This window comes from Gymnoscopelus braueri, assembly GCF_963280865.1.
Source record: "Gymnoscopelus braueri genome assembly, contig: SCAFFOLD_60, whole genome shotgun sequence".
Lineage (NCBI taxonomy): Eukaryota > Metazoa > Chordata > Actinopteri > Myctophiformes > Myctophidae > Gymnoscopelus > Gymnoscopelus braueri.
The window spans coordinates 216,920-233,406 of record NW_027660796.1 but is presented as its reverse complement, the minus strand read 5'-3'; positions in this window follow the sequence as shown (position 1 = coordinate 233,406).

Genomic DNA, 16,487 nt, shown 5'->3' with positions numbered 1-16,487 from the left:
GTTTGAGGACCACTGGACTTGTAATGGTTTATCAGACGTGAAGTAACCTAACCCTAACCCTAACCCACACACCAGCTCTGACAGTGTGATGGATACGGTTCCAAATGCTAACGCAGCTACAAACACCCTGCAGCTCTTAGCCTGTCTCAAAGTGGGGTCCGGGGGGGTCCTTGGGGGGATTTCAGGGGGTCCCCGGCTAAAGTAGTTAATGTAGCATCATAAACATTTTAACCACTTTATCCATTTATATGTTTGCTATTCAAAAATAGCAGATCTACAAGCTCACAGCGTGCAAACTTGGGCTATTTTTTAACATTTTTGAAGGCCCGCTCTTGTCCCCCGACGGCCTGGACGTGCTCGCCTCTTTCACCGTTTCCACGCTATGATCCCTGCCGAGACAAAGGGAAGATCTCCCACCAACCAGCTGGGTGGAGGGTTTTCTGCGGAAAAGTCCGGAATTCTGTGTGCGATCGCTTTGCTGATGTCCAGAAGTGCTTGTCTCTCATAACTCCTTAGACACCCGACGGTGTAGGAAGAACATTGCGATGCTGAGGAGCGTGTACGGAAGCAGCCTTCCCCCTCCATTGGCGCTCCCATATAATGGGAATTCAATACCCATAATTCTAGCTTCACATGTGTACTTTTTATAGAATGTCATATCAGAAGACAGAGCCTCCCAGCGTAAAGAATAGTTAAACCCTTCCAGTCAGAGCTCCTATGTCTTGAAGGACCCTATGTCTGTCCCGGATAGCGTGAGCACAGAAATGCCTCCCCTGACCGAAAGGAGCCTTGCCTTTAGGGAAGTGTGTTGTTAGGATTCTGTTCTAACATTAATCAAGTATTGATTCCAAGTCCTTGGATTCTATAATCAAATAATAGTTGCCCCTCCCTACCGGCGTCTATAAGGCGTCTATAAATATGTTGCATTCTGACTTTGACTCTTGCCTTGAAGACGACTGTGTCCGCCGGGATATGACTCTTGTCTGGAAGGGTATAACTATTCTCTATGCTGCACGAATCTGTCTTCTGATATGACATTCTATAAAAAGTGCAAATGTGAAGCTAGACTTCTGGTCATTAAATTTGTGCAATAATAATGCTGAAGTCGTAAAGATGGCTAATTTGGGGAGTGGCGATCAAGCTCAGCGTAGCCATTTAGCACAAATACATATTTTGAGTTGATATAACAAATATATTTAATTAATCATGAATAAAAAGTACATGTACTAACTACAATTATTTGAGTAAACGATAATAAATCATAGTTATCGATTTATAGAAGTACAAGTAACTAAAAAGTTCCAGTTCTGAATACATCTGACTTTTCAGTTTGGTAATCTATATATAGAAGTACAATTAACACATTGGGTGCCAGAGGTTTTTTTTACAGGAGTCTATTGCTGGTGCCAGCATTTCTAAGCTTTCTGACTAATCTTTCAAGGACCACAGTATAAGCTGTGCTATCACTATGTAAACACCAAATATCTCAAAAGAAAGATCAAAATCTCTGCTTTAACCAGGAAAAAAAGTGAGTTGATAGCATGTTCCGTTTTTGAGATATTGGCTGTTGAATACAGCTTGATTTCACCAAAAACAGCACTATTTATTTAGAATCAGAGTTATGGCCATTTTAGTACAACTTTTTTTTTTCTTCAAATATTATTTGAAAAATGATTTGACATTTATCTTTGCCTTCAGTGACAGTATTCATCTCAATAGTAGTTGCTTTAGAGAAAAGAAAAAAATGCTTTTCGTTTTCACTCCTATGGGTAATAACAGTAGAATAATGATAGAAAACATAAAGGCTTGTTGTCACTCCAATCTCTTTGAAATGCATCTTTAGTTGAGCTTATTTCAAAGTTATCAAATGATAAATCAAAGTTAGTTCACAGTGTGTGTGTGTGTGTGTGTGTGTGTGTGTGTGTGTGTGTGTGTGTGTGTGTGTGTGTGTGTGTGTGTGTGTGTGTGTGTGTGTGTGTGTGTGTGTGTGTGTGTGTGTGTGTCTCTCTCTCTCTCTCTCTCTCTCTCTCTCTATACATTACACATTACTCCAATGTAGTTGGAGGTTCAAAGTTGTACTTCACAGTATATTCTATACAAGAGGAAAACTTTGGTCTCCTACAGACACAGGCAGCATAGGTAATAACAGTAGTATAATGATAAAAAACATTTCAAAGGTTCAAGGTTGTACTTTATTGTTACATCTTGTGTACAGGTTGGATTCCAACCACACACAACAGCAGCGTAACAACAATAGGCTTGTTTTCACTCCAAGTGCAAAAGTCCAAAATAGAAAAATAGAGGTTCACGGTTGTAATTCACAGTATAAAATAAATACAAACAATAACAGGGTCTTTAACCACATGAACGCTAGCATCCCTATTCTGGGGGCGAAAAGTACAATACAACAATTAGACATAGTTCTCTTTGAGTGGTACACTGTTGTACAGTGACCTACACACAGGGGACCGGACAGGATTTGCAGATGTGCCTAGTCTACTTTCTCATTGTAGTGAGCTTCATATGATTAGTAAAACAAAAATGGCATTAGGCCCAAAACAATAAGATTCATATGAAAACTAAACAAGTAGGCATTAGGCTAAAAAAAACAAAACAGGGTCTGTAACCACATGAACGCTAGCATCCCTATTCTGGGGGGGAACAGGTACAATACAACAATTCAAATTACAAAACAATAAGGAGGGGGGGACCAAACAGGAGTTTCACTCCAATGTCTTTCAAATAATCACCTTTTAGTTATGTAGTCCTTCTTCGAGTGGTACAGTGTTGCCCCGCCCGGTGGCTCAGTTTTATTTCTATGTTCCAGGCCGCTGCGTACTACTGATCCCTAACCCTGCCCAGGAAGGACTCTATTCCTGGGCAAAAATATCTACCTAAACACTCAGCAACATTTCCAAAGCTCCATCTATACATAGTCGTTCTGGGAAAAGTTGCCGAGACTCCCGAGAGAAAATTTCAAAGGAGGGGGCCACGGAGAAGCCCAGATCCTACTGGGCCCGGAGAGGACCTCCAGGGCGCCCGGCCGACCGGCCGTGCCCGACCAGAGGCCTCTCTCTTTACATAGGCCCGATGGGAAGAGGCCTCCGATTGCATGGTTCTCTCCCCCCTATCGGGGAGGGGGGAAAAGGTACCCATGATCTCGGAGGGGACAGGGAGGTACGACGCGGAGATCCAGGACAAGGGACCCCTCGCGGCGCCGACACTGCCCCAGGACCGTGCCCCGGTTCCGGGCATGGTCCATAGCTACCCGCTGACACCAGTGGCCACTTCCCCCCCACGCGACATTTCACGCAGGGGAGAGGCCTTGAGCCCAGAGCTTCTTGGGAGCTCCGGACTTAGAAATATTTTCGTTTTTTTTTTGAGAACCAGGATTTTGGGCGGTCCGTGGCCCATCGCTGCTCCAGGAGGAGGCCTCTTCCTGGGCATGGTCCCTACCTACGAGATGGCACCAGTCGGTCCTTCTCCCTGGCTCAGCCATATAACTTCTTCCTCACTGTGTACCTGCTTTTTTAAATCCATTATTTTAGTTTGTGTGTTTATTAGTCATTCAGCCCCCAGTCGAAGGCTCCAGTTTGGGACATTTAATTCATTTGTGAACACTAGTCCTGGCCTGGTTTATTATTAATTGGAGCATGCTTTTATATGCTGTTAAACTTAATACTTTGTAGCTCTTATTTGTGTGTGCATTGAGTGTTGTAGACAGTAGGCCGTTGTGGGACAGTGTAACTGATGTGAATCATTGTATTGACCCTCAAAGGAGACCCCCTGGGAGAAGAGGAGAAGGACTGATAAACTTTATGGACTATATGGACTGTGCTCTACACCTTAAACAAGGACCATACGGACATTGCTACTAGTAGGACTGTGATCACCTGATACTTAAGTTTTAATCATTTTGTACATTTGGCAATACATCTGTTTCTTGCACCCTTGGTTTGTTGTGGTTCAATTCTGCTCAACCCCTGGTGAATGAACCTGTTTGATGTCTTTGGTTTCTGTGTATTTTACACTGATTTTGGTGGAGTCCTGGGCTCCATAATCCCAGGTGGCGTAGTCGGCTACTATTAGCAAAATATTGTTATTTCAACCTCGCCACATTTGAACGTGTATACTATGCTGTGTGGAATATGGTGTAGTGCAGGTGTGCATGGTGCATGGTGTAGTGCAGGTGTGTGGATGGAAAGCCGAGCCTATAAGAAATAGAACATGGAGCACTGAGGGAAGAGTGCTGGCAGGTCTGTCGTCTCTGTGAGTCTCTCTGAAGAGAGAATGACATGAGCTGAACTTGAAGGCTCTGGAGTGCCCTCCATGAGCCATCAAGCCTGGTTACAGGCCTGCTCACCTAGGAATAAGAAGAGTTAGGAGGCAACCCAACTGACACACACCCACTGTAGCCTAGAGTGGGACATCACACCATAGATATAGAAACCTAGACACCTCATTGGTCTCTGCAGTTCATTGGAGCGACCTGTATCCAATACAAGGCTCTACCGCAGGGGAAGCTGCCACTCAAAGTGACTACTGGCCAATCACAGTGCATTGACTACTGGCCAATCACAGCGCGTCTTTTCCCGGACTTGTCAGAATCTAGTCGTCCCGCCCCCACCTGCCTCTGATTGGCCTACCGAACGCCCCCTTCTGTGATGCATGCGGAAGTTTCCCGCTAGCTGTGCGGAAGCGCGCCCGAGATACAGACGCTTCAGCGCTGGAGGAGGCGTCTACCTTTATATGTCTATGCATCACACCAGCTAAATTAGTGCAGATGCACCGTTAATATAGTGTCACTATCATTTTAACCACTTTATATATATATATATATGTCTCAGGTCATCCCTGTAAATAACCTTTTCATTCACAGCACCCCTGAATAACATCGTTACTGAAACACTTATAATCGGCTGATTGTTTAGAACCGGACTCAAGAGCCACTGTGAAGGCCTAGCTGGGTTGTAAGGCCAGCTAGTCGTCCTGAATATGCCATCCGTGATTAACTGGGTTGTAAGGCCAGCTAATCTCCTGCTACTCTGGAGAGAGTTAAGATGATATTCGAGCGTCGCCGAGGACACTGGATTGTCTGATGAGCTATTCCTGATTGGGTCTATGTTGTTCACTCTGGAAGGGTTAAGACTGGGTCTAATGCCGATGATGAGATTAGTTCAACCCTGACATACGGCTTGTTTTATACCACTGAGGGTGGCTCCTGACATCACGGCGGTGATGTCAGGTGGTGTCAGGCATTCCCACATATGGAGCTGGCTATTTCTGTCATGCCCAAACCGGGGACTACGATGTCAGTCCTGGATGGTTCCGGTTATCTCCGTATATGGGGTTTCTAGAAGGAGTGTTCTGATGTCAGAGCTAGGTATGTTTTAGGAATCTCCTTTTCTAGCTATTCTATACTGTCAGACTTTGTCTCCATTTATGGGGATAGGCGAGTATGGGTGAGTATGCCCTGAATGTTCGTAACAGTTACGTTATAGCACCTTACATTTATGTCAAATTACGCTACGCAAATATGTCAATCTTTCCCCCTAAGATACAGCGTGTCACAGAGAAAACTTGAGAGAATATCAGTTATCTTTAGGATTTAGGACAGATTGACGTTATAGGCCTACTATACGTTTAACCACTTGAACCCCAGTATCCCTATTCTAGGAGGAACATTAGCCAAACATAGCCGATCTACAAGCTCACAAACAGGTCGCAAGGGCGACACGTTGTGAGCTTGTAGATCTGTCATTTTTGGCAACGATTTTTGCTGTGGATCAAAAAAGAACGTAGTGAGGTCCGGTTTACTAAGTCTAAGTGGTTAAACTGAAGTGATATTGATGAATTCCAAATATTATCAAAGCATCCTGCTGTGGCACCCCTGGATTTGTGTCACGGCACCCTAGGGTGCCACGGCCCGTGGTGGAAAAAGTAATCAAATGTTTTTTTGTAAAAGTATCAATACTGCAATGCAGAAGTACTCCGTTACAAGTAAAAGTCCGGAATTCAAAATGTACTTGAGTAAAAGTACAAAAGTATTGGTATCAAAAGGTACTTATAAAGTACCAAAAGTAAAAGTACTAAAATGTTTGAAAATAGCCTATATATAAAATAGGGCTAAAGTGGCTAATGTATGTTTTATAATGTAATAATCTAAAGTGCAAAGTAACTAGTAACTAAAGTTTTCAAATAATTGTAAAAGTACACTATTTTCCTCTGAGATGTAGTGGATTAGAAGTAAAAGTATTGAAATTTGGAAATACTCCAGTAAAGTGAGAATACGTAAGTACAGTACTTGAGTAAATGTACTTAGTTACTTCACACCACTGGCCACGGGGGACCCACTTTGAGAAACCCTGCCCTGGGAGGTAGTTAGTTATTGCTCCACACTCCCTAGGAAGCAGGGAGGGAGGGGCGGGCTTTATAAGTCCTCCAATTGTCAGCCTCGCCCCCCCCCTTACACACACACACACACACGCACACGCACAGACAGACAGACAGACAGACGGACAGACAGAGTTTGTTACAAGCTCTGCTAAATTTGGAAGTAAAAGAGCAAAATAAACAACTCATAATACAACTTTACTCCACATGAACGTTGTGTAGAGTTGTCAGTGTTTGAAAGCTGCTAAAACACGTTTGTGACAAGACATTTTCTCCATCTGACCAAACTGAGGTGAGTTTCTGCAGGTGGCTTAGCTAATTAGCGGCTTAGCATTAAAGGAATTGATGGAATTTGTGTGTTTAATTTCACTTTTATTTTACTTGGTAAAGCAACAACTAGTCAGGATGAAGCATTGTTGTGTGATGTGAAGTGAATATGTTGTATGGTTGAGCTGTGTTTGCAGGCCTAGTCAGTGGTGTAAAGTAACTAAGTACATGTACTCAAGTAGGCTACTGTACAATTTTGAGGCGCTTTTACTTTACTGGAGTATTTTAAATTTTCAATACTTTTACTTCTACTCCACTCCATCCAAGAGACAAATATTTTACTCCACTACAATTATTTGAAAACTTTGGTTACAATTTTTTTTGTAGATTTGGATTATTAATACAAAACATACCACTTCAGCCCTATAGCCTAGTTAGGCTATTTGAAAATAGACGATCTACAAACTCACAACGTGACACATCGTAACGCTTTGTGCATAATGAGTACTTTTACTTTTGGTACTTTATGTATATTTTGATGCCAATACTTTTGTTCTTTTACTGAAGTAAAGTTTGAATACTAGACTTTTACTTCTAATAGAGTATTTGAAAATGGCTGTATTGGTAATTTTACTCAAGTAAAGATTTTGAGTGCTTTTTGCACCACTGGGCACATTCATCAGGATCCTGGATGGCTTGGTTCCAGGCTTAACATCATTTATAAAAAATATTTTCGGAAATATCCATGGGAAACATTAATGGGTTTTCTATCAGTGACAAAATGGCCGCCACTGCTATGCCCTATAAGTGTATACAGGGTATTTGCACATTTATAAAGTTACAATTATGACTTTTAATACTAAATTGGCCAAATGTTACGTGAGAAAAAGAGGCAAACATTGTGAAAATAGCCGATCTACAAGCTCTACGTATACTAGGCTGTGTATGCTGTGACAGGATACAGTATACGTATACTAGGCTGCATGTTGTGACAGGATAAAGTATACGTATACGTGGCTATCGGTTACTTGAATACATTTTTCTTTCTTTCTTTCTTTCTTTCTTTCTTTCATTCAGATACTCAAGGCTGGCAGAGGTGTTGCAGGGGACACCCCCCTCCCCCCTCCTCTTCATTATAAGCCTGAAGACAGGCCATCAGTGGAGGAGGGGAGCAAGAACTGGGCTTCGCTACTACAACTAGGAGGTCTAGATGACTCTCTAATGTAGTCTTTTTTTTAATTATTTTATAAACACACACACAAACACACCCCACACACACACACACACACACACACACACACACACACACACACACACACACACACACACACACACACACACGTACCCACCCATACACCCCCACACACATACGTAAATGCCCAGAAGACTGGGGTTCTCACCTACAGTTTAACCAACCCAGACCATCCACCTCTGATAAAGTACTGGTGAAGCTAACCAGAGAGATGTAAAGTACTGGTGAAGCTAACCAGAGAGATGTAAAGTACTGGTGAAGCTAACCAGAGAGATGTAAAGTACTGGTGAAGCTAACCAGAGAGATGTAAAGTACTGGTGAAGCTAACCAGAGAGATGTAAAGTACTGGTGAAGCTAACCAGAGAGATGTAAAGTACTGGTGAAGCTAACCAGAGAGATGTAAAGTACTGGTGAAGCTAACCAGAGATATGTAAAGTACTGGTAAAGCTAACCAGAGAGATGTAAAGTACTGGTGAAGCTAACCAGAGAGATGTAAAGTACTGGTGAAGCTAACCAGAGAGATGTAAAGTACTGGTGAAGCTAACCAGAGATATGTAAAGTACTGGTGAAGCTAACCAGAGAGATGTAAAGTACTGGTAAAGCTAACCAGAGAGATGTAAAGTACTGGTGAAGCTAACCAGAGAGATGTAAAGTACTGGTAAAGCTAACCAGAGAGATGTAAAGTACTGGTGAAGCTAACCAGAGAGATGTAAAGTACTGGTGAAGCTAACCAGAGAGATGTAAAGTACTGGTGAAGCTAACCAGAGAGATGTAAAGTACTGGTGAAGCTAACCAGAGAGATGTAAAGTACTGGTGAAGCTAACCAGAGAGATGTAAAGTACTGGTGAAGCTAACCAGAGAGATGTAAAGTACTGGTGAAGCTAACCAGTATGGAGGATGGAGATGATGGGAGACGCCCGCTGGAAGGCTCATCCGAGGATGCCCTGCCCTAGAGATGGAGATCTGGAGATCTCCCTCTATCCATGGGTTTGTCTGCATGGGGGATTCCTCCGAAGACTTGGTCCGCACGGTCGAACGGCCGAAGACCTCGTCCTTCTCGGGGTTTCCCCTGAAGACGGCTGATGAAGACGACTCAAAGTAAGAACCTCTTTAGGACTGTAACGATTATGACATTTTACTTGACGATTAATTGTCGCTCAAATAATTGGGATGAATTAGTCCGAATTAATTAATTATTGCATCGTACACTGAACATTGTAACATTATTAATAAAAATGTGTCTGTCTTCGTAAACAAAAGGTGCGCGGGTCAGATATGACAAATAACTTGCATAACTCAATAACTTTATACTTGAAAAAACATGAATAGTAGAAATACCAGTCTGCTATTTCCACTATTTTTGAAAATGTTTGAAAACATATAAACATTTTTCAACATGGAAATGATTATGTCGATTATCCGAAAAAGTATTGCGATTATCTGAAATACTTGCGCTCAGGTGATTATGTAATAATTGTGACAGACCTAATTTTTCCTTTTCCTTTGCTGGATGATGCTGCTGCTGCTGCTGCTGCTGCTGCTGCTGCTGCTGCTGCTGTTTGTGTTGTATGATGTTTGTGTTTGATGCTGTTCGTGTCATGTGCTGATGTGGTTCAAGATGTACAGTAGCTCTGTTGTTGTCATGTTGGGGCCCGGTGTGGCAGTGAAACATGTTGCTGTCATGTTGGGGGTGTGGCAGTGAAACATGTTGCTGTCATGTTGGGGGTGTGGCAGTGAAACATGTTGCTGTCATGTTGGGGGTGTGGTAGTGAAACATGTTGCTGTCATGTTGGGGGGGTGGTAGTGAAACATGTTGCTGTCATGTTGGGGGTGTGGTAGTGAAACATGTTGCTGTCATGTTGGGGGTGTGGTAGTGAAACATGTTGCTGTCATGTTGGGGGTGTGGTAGTGAAACATGTTGCTGTCATGTTGGGGGTGTGGTAGTGAAACATGTTGCTGTCATGTTGGGGGTGTGGCAGTGAAACATGTTGCTGTCATGTTGGGGGTGTGGTAGTGAAACATGTTGCTGTCATGTTGGGGGTGTGGTAGTGAAACATGTTGCTGTCATGTTGGGGGTGTGGCAGTGAAACATGTTGCTGTCATGTTGGGGGTGTGGTAGTGAAACATGTTGCTGTCATGATGGGGGTGTGGTAGTGAAACATGTTGCTGTCATGTTGGGGGTGTGGTAGTGAAACATGTTGCTGTCATGTTGGGGGTGTGGTAGTGAAACATGTTGCTGTCATGTTGGGGGTGTGGTAGTGAAACATGTTGCTGTCATGTTGGGGGTGTGGCAGTGAAACATGTTGCTGTCATGTTGGGGGTGTGGCAGTGAAACATGTTGCTGTCATGTTGGGGGTGTGGTAGTGAAACATGTTGCTGTCATGTTGGGGGTGTGGCAGTGAAACATGTTGCTGTCATGTTGGGGGTGTGGCAGTGAAACATGTTGCTGTCATGTTGGGGGTGTGGTAGTGAAACATGTTGCTGTCATGTTGGGGGTGTGGCAGTGAAACATGTTGCTGTCATGTTGGGTCCCGGTGTGGCAGTGAAACATGTTGCTGTCATGTTGGGGGTGTGGCAGTGAAACATGTTGCTGTCATGTTGGGGGTGTGGCAGTGAAACATGTTGCTGTCATGTTGGGGGTGTGGTAGTGAAACATGTTGCTGTCATGTTGGGGGTGTGGCAGTGAAACATGTTGCTGTCATGTTGGGTCCCGGTGTGGCAGTGAAACATGTTGCTGTCATTTTGGGGGTGTGGCAGTGAAACATGTTGCTGTCATGTTGGGGGTGTGGCAGTGAAACATGTTGCTGTCATGTTGGGGGTGTGGTAGTGAAACATGTTGCTGTCATGTTGGGGCCCGGTGTGGCAGTGAAACATGTTGCTGTCATGTTGGGTCCCGGTGTGGCAGTGAAACATGTTGCTGTCATTTTGGGGGTGTGGCAGTGAAACATGTTGCTGTCATGTTGGGGGTGTGGCAGTGAAACATGTTGCTGTCATGTTGGGGGTGTGGCAGTGAAACATGTTGCTGTCATGTTGGGGGTGTGGCAGTGAAACATGTTGCTGTCATTTTGGGGGTGTGGCAGTGAAACATGTTGCTGTCATGTTGGGGGTGTGGCAGTGAAACATGTTGCTGTCATGTTGGGTCCCGGTGTGGCAGTGAAACATGTTGCTGTCATGTTGGGTCCCGGTGTGGCAGTGAAACATGTTGCTGTCATGTTGGGGCCCGGTGTGGCAGTGAAACATGTTGCTGTCATGTTGGGTCCCGGTGTGGCAGTGAAACATGTTGCTGTCATGTTGGGGCCCGGTGTGGCAGTGAAACATGTTGCTGTCATGTTGGGGCCCGGTGTGGCAGTGAAACATGTTGCTGTCATGTTGGGGCCCGGTATTTACACACTCACTCCAGAGGAACACTATATTTACACACTCACTCCAGAGGAACACTATATTTACACACTCACTCCAGAGGAACACTATATTTACACACTCACTCCAGAGGAACACTATATTTACACACTCACTCCAGAGGAACACTATATTTACACACTCACTCCAGAGGAACACTATATTTACACATTCACTCCAGAGGAAGACTATATTAACACACTCTCCAGAGGAACACTATATTTACACACTCACTCCAGAGGAACACTATATTAACACACTCACTCCAGAGGAACACTATATTTACACACTCACTACAGAGGAACACTATATGTACACACTCACTCCAGAGGAACACTATATTTACACACTCACTCCAGAGGAACACTATATTTACACACTCACTCCAGAGGAACACTATATTAACACACTCTCCAGAGGAACACTATATTAACACACTCACTCCAGAGGAACACTATATTTACACACTCACTCCAGAGGAACACTATATTTACACACTCACTCCAGAGGAACACTATATTTACACACTCACTCCAGAGGAACACTATATTAACACACTCACTCCAGAGGAACACTATATTTACACACTCACTCCAGAGGAACACTATATTTACACACTCACTCCAGAGGAACACTATATATACACACTCACTCCAGAGGAACACTATATTTACACACTCACTCCAGAGGAACACTATATTTACACATTCACTCCAGAGGAACACTATATTAACACACTCTCCAGAGGAACACTATATTTACACACTCACTCCAGAGGAACACTATATTTACACACTCACTCCAGAGGAACACTATATTTACACACTCACTCCAGAGGAACACTATATTAACACACTCACTCCAGAGGAACACTATATTTACACACTCACTACAGAGGAACACTATATGTACACACTCACTCCAGAGGAACACTATATTTACACACTCACTCCAGAGGAACACTATATTTACATACTCACTCCAGAGGAACACTATATTAACACACTCTCCAGAGGAACACTATATTAACACACTCACTCCAGAGGAACACTATATTTACACACTCACTCCAGAGGAACACTATATTTACACACTCACTCCAGAGGAACACTATATTTACACACTCACTCCAGAGGAACACTATATTAACACACTCTCCAGAGGAACACTATATTTACACACTCACTCCAGAGGAACACTATATTTACACACTCACTCCAGAGGAACACTATATTAACACACTCTCCAGAGGAACACTATATTTACACACTCACTCCAGAGGAACACTATATTAACACACTCACTCCAGAGGAACACTATATTTACACACTCACTCCAGAGGAACACTATATTTACACACTCACTCCAGAGGAACACTATATTTACACACTCACTCCAGAGGAACACTATATTTACACACTCACTCCAGAGGAACACTATATTTACACACTCACTCCAGAGGAACACTATATTTACACATTCACTCCAGAGGAAGACTATATTAACACACTCTCCAGAGGAACACTATATTTACACACTCACTCCAGAGGAACACTATATTAACACACTCACTCCAGAGGAACACTATATTTACACACTCACTACAGAGGAACACTATATGTACACACTCACTCCAGAGGAACACTATATTTACACACTCACTCCAGAGGAACACTATATTTACACACTCACTCCAGAGGAACACTATATTAACACACTCTCCAGAGGAACACTATATTTACACACTCACTCCAGAGGAACACTATATTTACACACTCACTCCAGAGGAACACTATATTTACACACTCACTCCAGAGGAACACTATATTTACACACTCACTCCAGAGGAACACTATATTTACACACTCACTCCAGAGGAACACTATATTTACACACTCACTCCAGAGGAACACTATATTTACACATTCACTCCAGAGGAACACTATATTAACACACTCTCCAGAGGAACACTATATTTACACACTCACTCCAGAGGAACACTATATTTACACACTCACTCCAGAGGAACACTATATTTACACACTCACTCCAGAGGAACACTATATTAACACACTCACTCCAGAGGAACACTATATTTACACACTCACTACAGAGGAACACTATATGTACACACTCACTCCAGAGGAACACTATATTTACACACTCACTCCAGAGGAACACTATATTTACATACTCACTCCAGAGGAACACTATATTAACACACTCTCCAGAGGAACACTATATTAACACACTCACTCCAGAGGAACACTATATTTACACACTCACTCCAGAGGAACACTATATTTACACACTCACTCCAGAGGAACACTATATTTACACACTCACTCCAGAGGAACACTATATTAACACACTCTCCAGAGGAACACTATATTTACACACTCACTCCAGAGGAACACTATATTTACACACTCACTCCAGAGGAACACTATATTAACACACTCTCCAGAGGAACACTATATTTACACACTCACTCCAGAGGAACACTATATTAACACACTCACTCCAGAGGAACACTATATTTACACACTCACTCCAGAGGAACACTATATTAACACACTCTCCATAGGAACACTATATTTACACACTCACTCCAGAGGAACACTATATTAACACACTCTCCATAGGAACACTATATTTACACACTCACTCCAGAGGAACACTATATTTACACACTCACTCCAGAGGAACACTATATTTACACACTCACTCCAGAGGAACACTATATTAACACACTCTCCAGAGGAACACTATATTTACACACTCACTACAGAGGAACACTATATTAACACACTCTCCAGAGGAACACTATATTTACACACTCACTCCAGAGGAACACTATATTTACACATTCACTCCAGAGGAACACTATATTAACACACTCTCCAGAGGAACACTATATTTACACACTCACTCCAGAGGAACACTATATTAACACACTCACTCCAGAGGAACACTATATTTACACACTCTCCAGAGGAACACTATATTTACACACTCACTCCAGAGGAACACTATATTTACACACTCACTACAGAGGAACACTATATTAACACACTCACTCCAGAGGAACACTATATGTACACACTCACTCCAGAGGAACACTATATTTACACACTCACTCCAGAGGAACACTATATTTACACACTCACTCCAGAGGAACACTATATTTACACATTCACTCCAGAGGAACACTATATTAACACACTCTCCAGAGGAACACTATATTAACACACTCACTCCAGAGGAACACTATATGTACACACTCACTCCAGAGGAACACTATATTTACACACTCACTCCAGAGGAACACTATATTTACACACTCACTCCAGAGGAACACTATATTAACACACTCTCCAGAGGAACACTATATTTACACACTCACTCCAGAGGAACACTATATTTACACACTCACTCCAGAGGAACACTATATTTACACACTCACTCCAGAGGAACACTATATTTACACACTCACTACAGAGGAACACTATATTTACACATTCACTCCAGAGGAACACTATATTAACACACTCTCCAGAGGAACACTATATTTACACACTCCCTCCTGAGGAACACTATATTTACACACTCACTCCAGAGGAACACTATATTTACACACTCACTCCAGAGGAACACTATATTAACACACTCACTCCAGAGGAACACTATATTTACACACTCACTACAGAGGAACAGTATATGTACACACTCACTCCAGAGGAACACTATATTTACACACTCACTCCAGAGGAACACTATATTTACACACTCACTCCAGAGGAACACTATATGTACACACTCACTCCAGAGGAACACTATATTTACACACTCACTCCAGAGGAACACTATATTTACACACTCACTCCAGAGGAACACTATATTAACACACTCTCCAGAGGAACACTATATTTACACACTCACTCCAGAGGAACACTATATTTACACACTCACTCCAGAGGAACACTATATTAACACACTCTCCAGAGGAACACTATATTTACACACTCACTCCAGAGGAACACTATATTTACACACTCACTCCAGAGGAACACTATATTAACACACTCTCCAGAGGAACACTATATTTACACACTCACTCCAGAGGAACACTATATTTACACACTCACTCCAGAGGAACACTATATTTACACACTCACTACAGAGGAACACTATATTTACACACTCACTCCAGAGGAACACTATATTTACACATTCACTCCAGAGGAACACTATATTAACACACTCTCCAGAGGAACACTATATTAACACACTCACTCCAGAGGAACACTATATGTACACACTCACTCCAGAGGAACACTATATTTACACACTCACTCCAGAGGAACACTATATTTACACACTCACTCCAGAGGAACACTATATTTACACACTCACTCCAGAGGAACACTATATTTACACACTCACTCCAGAGGAACACTATATTTACACACTCACTCCAGAGGAACACTATATTTACACATTCACTCCAGAGGAACACTATATTAACACACTCTCCAGAGGAACACTATATTAACACACTCACTCCAGAGGAACACTATATGTACACACTCACTCCAGAGGAACACTATATTTACACACTCACTCCAGAGGAACACTATATTTACACACTCACTCCAGAGGAACACTATATTTACACATTCACTCCAGAGGAACACTATATTAACACACTCTCCAGAGGAACACTATATTAACACACTCACTCCAGAGGAACACTATATGTACACACTCACTCCAGAGGAACACTATATTTACACACTCACTCCAGAGGAACACTATATTTACACACTCACTCCAGAGGAACACTATATTTACACACTCACTCCAGAGGAACACTATATTTACACACTCACTCCAGAGGAACACTATATTTACACACTCACTCCAGAGGAACACTATATTTACACACTCACTCCAGAGGAACACTATATTTACACATTCACTCCAGAGGAACACTATATTAACACACTCTCCAGAGGAACACTATATTAACACACTCACTCCAGAGGAACACTATATTTACACACTCACTCCAGAGGAACACTATATTTACACATTCACTCCAGAGGAACACTATATTAACACACTCTCCAGAGGAACACTATATTAACACACTCACTCCAGAGGAACACTATAT